The sequence below is a fragment of the Mixophyes fleayi genome, chromosome 2 (assembly GCF_038048845.1).
Source record: "Mixophyes fleayi isolate aMixFle1 chromosome 2, aMixFle1.hap1, whole genome shotgun sequence".
Classification (NCBI taxonomy): Eukaryota; Metazoa; Chordata; class Amphibia; order Anura; family Limnodynastidae; genus Mixophyes; species Mixophyes fleayi.
This window is the reverse complement of record NC_134403.1, coordinates 88,839,914-88,845,444: the sequence shown is the minus strand read 5'-3', so window position 1 is coordinate 88,845,444 and position 5,531 is coordinate 88,839,914. Positions and strand designations below refer to the sequence as shown.

Below are 5,531 nucleotides of genomic sequence, written 5' to 3'. Positions count from 1 at the left end.
CACAATAACAGTGCATCTCGATTTTCATATGAAATGTGCATTTTAACGTGTGTGTTTTTTGTATTATTATTAACAAAAAAAAAATAATTTTTTTTTTGGGGGGGGGGGGGGGTGTAGTGAAGTTTTTCAATCTAATATCTATTAAGATGATTCTTATGTGTTTTGGCACTTTCCCATGTTACATGTTTATCCAACAGATCTGAAACTGTGGAGGCAGATCACTTCAGGTTCCAGACTGATTTGCAAGCTAAAATCTTTTTCTAATATGGTTTATATCGCACTTTTAAAATGCTCTAACATCCGAAAAATACAATTGTTGATTGAAAGTAAAGGCAAGTTTAATTTTTCAAAACATAAACAAATGCATGCACCAGACAGTTTTGACGAAAAAATGTTTACCTTTGAAATCTGCAATTTTTTCTAATTGGCCTGTAAGGGCTGCCTTTGCCCCTGCTGAGATTTTCAGATGTGAGTTTTCTACCCAGAGCACTTATAAAAATAATGTTGGTGGTTGTTAGAGCTTAGCTCATAGTTGCCAACCTTTAAGGATTGGCCTCCGGGAGTCTCAGTGTAGAGGTGGGCGTGAGGGGGCATCTGCTCACTAGGAAGTGAATTCGGAAGTCTCCCGGGCATTCTGGGAGAGATGGCAAGTATGGCTTAGCTGTAAAAAGACCAAACTAAATGCTTTAATTGATGTACTACCAAGCCTTAGCTGGGACATGTCTGCCTCACCTGAAAAATATCCACTAATTAACCATAGTTTGTGTTAATCATATATCTGACTCACTATGTGAATGTTCTTTACTGCCCAGGTAAAGTACATAAAGTATGTTGTGTCTGTTTATTGATTTTAAGGCACTGATTTGTCAATATGTTCTAATGGAGATACCTTACATTATCTTTCATTTTGAGAATAAGTGAGAAACAGAGACCATTTTAGCAAATAGCTAAATGTTTGTAATTTATTCCAACAGACCTTATCATCCAGCTGTCAGCTGGAGCACAAAGGAGGTGCGGCGAGGATCAAGACCTGAAGGAGTTGCCTTTGTAAGCATGTAAGTATCTATAGTTAACAATGTTAGTCGTTTTCAGTTATTGGGGGACCTGTGTTATAGTTAAAGCATCAGAAATTGTAGGTTTTACAGCTTGAAAGTACAGGTGTGTACAAAGTACACACAGTCAAGTAATATTTTGTTTTAAAATGGCCAAAGGTTGATCTCCTTTTCTCTAATATTTTAAACAGATAAAGACAGTCATTATCGGTTCCAGCATGACCTGCCTTGCAACACTTCTAACCATGGGATAAAACCAACATGCACGTGTTTGTATTTTTTTTTTTATTTTTTTTTTTACAAAGGAGTTTGTATTTGAAGTTTGTTTTTATTTTGAGTTTCATATGATTACTGAAATTGTGTCTATAAATATTAATATTGTTTTTTCATTCTCCTGTAACTCTCTGATGCTTTGGACACTGTTGAGCACCCTCTTCTCCTACATATCCTTCACTCCATTGTCTATCTAGACACAGTTCTCTCCTGGGTCACTTCCTACCTCTCTAACTGCTCCTGAAGTGTACCCACCTCTGGCACATTCTCCCTTCCACTCTCACTCTCTATTGAGATCTCACAAGGCTCCTTTTTTTTTTTCTAAATGTCGTACTTTAATAATGTACATCTCTTGTCTTAGGGGTACTAATTTGGTCATTTGACTTCCAATATCACCTCTACGCTGAGGACACTCAAATGTACATTGCTTTCCCTGACCTATTTCTTTCAGCACTATCTGTTGAAAACCACTGTCTTTCTGCATTCGCCCCATGGATGTCACAACGATAGCTAAAGCAAGTCCTGTTCTATACAGAGCTCATTATTGTCCCTCATGCCAGAGTCATCAATTGTGTTTTTAAATTTGTAAACAAACTCTTCGCACCTCCCACATTTGCCATTACGTAACACCGTCTTATCTTTAAATGAGAAGAGGAACTTAAGATGAACTAACTTCTTAAGATCAGGTGCATCTTATTTTCCGTTGCGTAAATGACTTAAGATGGGCGTGTCTCTTAACTTCCGTTCCTTGTTGAATCATGACTTTCTTATCTTCTCATTAGTTCTTAAAATATGCATCGCAACTTCTGCAGAAGATAAGATCACTAATGAATCAGGCCCCATGTCATTAAAACTATGCAATTGGGCCTTGGATATAGGACATCTGATTGAAGAGACAAACGCTACGGTTGCTCCCAGAGTATCTCCCAGGAAACCACAGACGGTGAGGCCAAAATGGAAGAATTGCTATTACTTCTGCCTTCTCTTTTCAAATATTTTTAGAATGCAAGTGATGTGTGGAAACAGACATAACCCAGGTGAAAAGTCCCTGGAACCATCATAGCATCTATTCTCTCTGTCTCTGGAACTTTGTGCTGAGAGAAGAACCTGGGTACCTTGGCATTTTCGCTTATTGTCATAATATTCACTTGAGAAAGGGAAATTCAGGCTATCAGTAGGTGGAACACTACCTGATGTAGAGACTATTCTCCTGGATGAATCTGTTTTAGATTGAGGTAATCTGCTATTACCTTCTGCTTGCCTGCTGCATGCAGTGCTGAAAAATACTTCAGATTTTTCTTTTCCCAAGACCTGATTCTTGCCACTTCCACCATCAGGTTTCTGCTTCTGGTGCCTATCTGGCGATTTATGTCATAATCAGACATAATTCCCTTTTAGATTAAGGTGAAAGTGCTACATTTCAATCAACATTACTCTCATTTCTAAGACATTTACTGTATAAGAAGTCTTTTCTCGCTTTGTGCCTTGTGTCATCTGTCCCTGACGGCGGGCTCCCCAGCCTGTAACATGGGCATATGTCATATCACCCTTTTCAGACTCCAACTTCTGGTTTAGCCACCACCTGAAAGACTGCCTGGTGGCTTTTGACAGTATGATGGCCATATTCAGAGAAGTATTTGTATCAACTCACGATTCCCTGAATGTGAGCCCATTCTTAGAAACTGGGTTAGTAACATATTGCATTTGAGCGTTTATAAGGAAATGCCCAGTCACCTTCAAACATCTCCTACATTAGGTACTTTGCATTTAACCTGACTTCCATGCAGGGCCAGACTGGGACTAAAAATCAGCCCTGGCATTTAAAGTACACAGGCCCACCTCAGTTCCAGCAGGAAAGAAACTTTGTTCCGGCGCACAGCAGCGGCACCGAAAAGGGTGTGACCACATCGTGTTGTGGGTGTGGCCAACATGGTGCAATGATACATTCATTAAAATAAAACATTACATTTACACGCCATCCCCCGAGGCACATTATGACACCCCCAGCCCACTGTACATATCTATGCTTCTGGTGCTGCTGACATACATCAGGGTGGGAACTTCCTGTAGAGTGAGCAGGGAAGCTCTTAGTCTCACGAGATTACCAAATATGGTGAGACTTAAAGCTCCTCGGCTTGCTCTGCAGTCTGTGTCCTGTCCTGGTACTGGGAGCAGCTATCCGCTGCCTCCTGCTACCAGAGCTGGATTAACGCTCGGGGGGCCTAGGGTATTTAAGACAGGGAGCCCCTATTATGTAACATGGTTATCATTGTAGACAAATGTTAGACAAATACACAGGCAATACTATATGCAATACTGTTAGTTGCACGCAGCTCTGCCTTCACAAGCAGTACAGTGTGAAGTGGGACATACCTCCAACTGTCCTTGTAGTCGGACCAAATCTCACTAAACGAGACAGTCACCAAAATTCGGGACTTCCCCACCAGATTCAGGACAGTTGCTCTCTCCTACCTGTCTTGTCACTTTCACCACCTGTGGCTGCTGGTGTCTTTAGTTCAGTTGCTGCTTATCTGGATACTGGAATGTTGGAGGCCTAATTTGGAAAACAAATGGGTACATGTAATTTAGAAAACTCCAACGAGCCCTGGTGTTTATTCAGTACAACCCATGTTTTATAATTAGGCCTCCCTCTAGCACCAATATTAAAATACTAGTATTCACATTTAATATAAATAGCTGCTGCTGATTATGAATAAACCTATTTCCTTCCCTCCAAACAACCCCAGCAATCAATTAAATAGATTTACGTTTAATAAATATACCTATTTCCCACAACCATCACTGCCATTAAATAATTCATATTCACATTTAATAGACATTTTTTTTACCAAACAGCCCCACTTTCAATTAATAGCCCCCAAACCAACCCAGCATTAAATTAAAGGTCCAATCACCCCCTCTTAAATTGCTAGGCCCCAATACTAAATTAAATTAACCCACATCAACCCACAAATAAAATAGCACCAATTAAATAATTAGCCTCCACCTAAACTCCAGCATTAAATTAATAGCCTACCTCCCACATTATATTAACATTCTTCTCCTTCCCTCATGCCTGAGTACATGCCCCCAATTGATATTATGCCATACAGTAGTGCCCACAAATCATATTATACCACACAGTAGTGCCCCCAAATCATATTATGCCATACAGTAGTGCCCCAAATCATATTATGCCACACAGTAGTGCCCACAGTTGATATTATGCCGCAATAGTGCCCCCAAATCATATTATACCACACAGTGGTGACCCAAATCATATTATCCCCACATTTTCTGTGTGGCATCCTTCCTCTTCCCCCCCATTTTGTGTACTTACTTTCTCAGCTTCTTTTCTGTCTGTTTCTGTTTTCTGCCCGCTCTTCGACAGCTGCCTTGAATGTACATGTAGTCATGTGGCTGGTTCCTGGGGAGGAGGCAGCCACCAGGAAGTGTTGGTCCCGAGCAATCGGTCACTGGACTGTGCACCGACTGCTCGGAACCAGCCCATCTGACCATCGGCCCTTCTGGCATTTGCCAGAAGTGCCAGATGGCCAGTCCAAACCTGCTTTCATGTTTGCCTTTTGAAAGCCTATAATCCAGATATCTGTTTTCGTAGAGCTCAAACACCACCTCCATGTGTTTTAGTGAATGACCAAGAACAGAGTCAGGGATCTGCTAGACTGGACTCCATAATTTCTTGAGATCAACTTCACAGGAAACTCTATAGCCTTGAGTACTGTTGGGAATCAGTCTTGCATGTCCATGTTCCCCACTGCATTCATCATTAGTATCCGTACAGTTATTGTATTGCAGTACTGTCTGTTTGTCAACAATTTGGTTCCTTGTCATTGATTTCCCTGTGTGTTCCGTCTGAATCCTGATTCCCGGCTTGTAGTTTCTGATTTTTGGCCTGTGTGAATGCCTACTGGACTTACTAATTACATGTTATGACTCATTTCACAAGAGACTAATACATGTTTCTTTTACCAAACATTATAGACTGCTTAACCTTTTATTACTGCCTGTTACCATATACAAGCATCTAGGGATGCTGCTTCTGTCTGATCCTCTCTACTTGACTTTTCTTTTGTTCCTTATTAAAGCTCTCCTACAAAGCTCTCCAACCTGAAATATTCTTCTCTTTCAGCCACTGCCAGAGCCTGACATGGGAACCCCATCTAAAGAGAAATCTACTGGTTTATT

General features: G+C 40.7%; 1 long non-coding RNA gene across 1 annotated transcript; it reads left to right on the top strand.

Annotated features, from left to right (window-relative positions):
- Positions 1 to 754: 754 nt before the first annotated feature.
- LOC142140178 (uncharacterized) lies at positions 755 to 5,531 on the top strand. Its single transcript, XR_012688319.1, has 3 exons — positions 755 to 1,055; positions 1,244 to 1,321; positions 5,476 to 5,531. It is a non-coding gene; the product is annotated as an uncharacterized LOC142140178 (long non-coding RNA).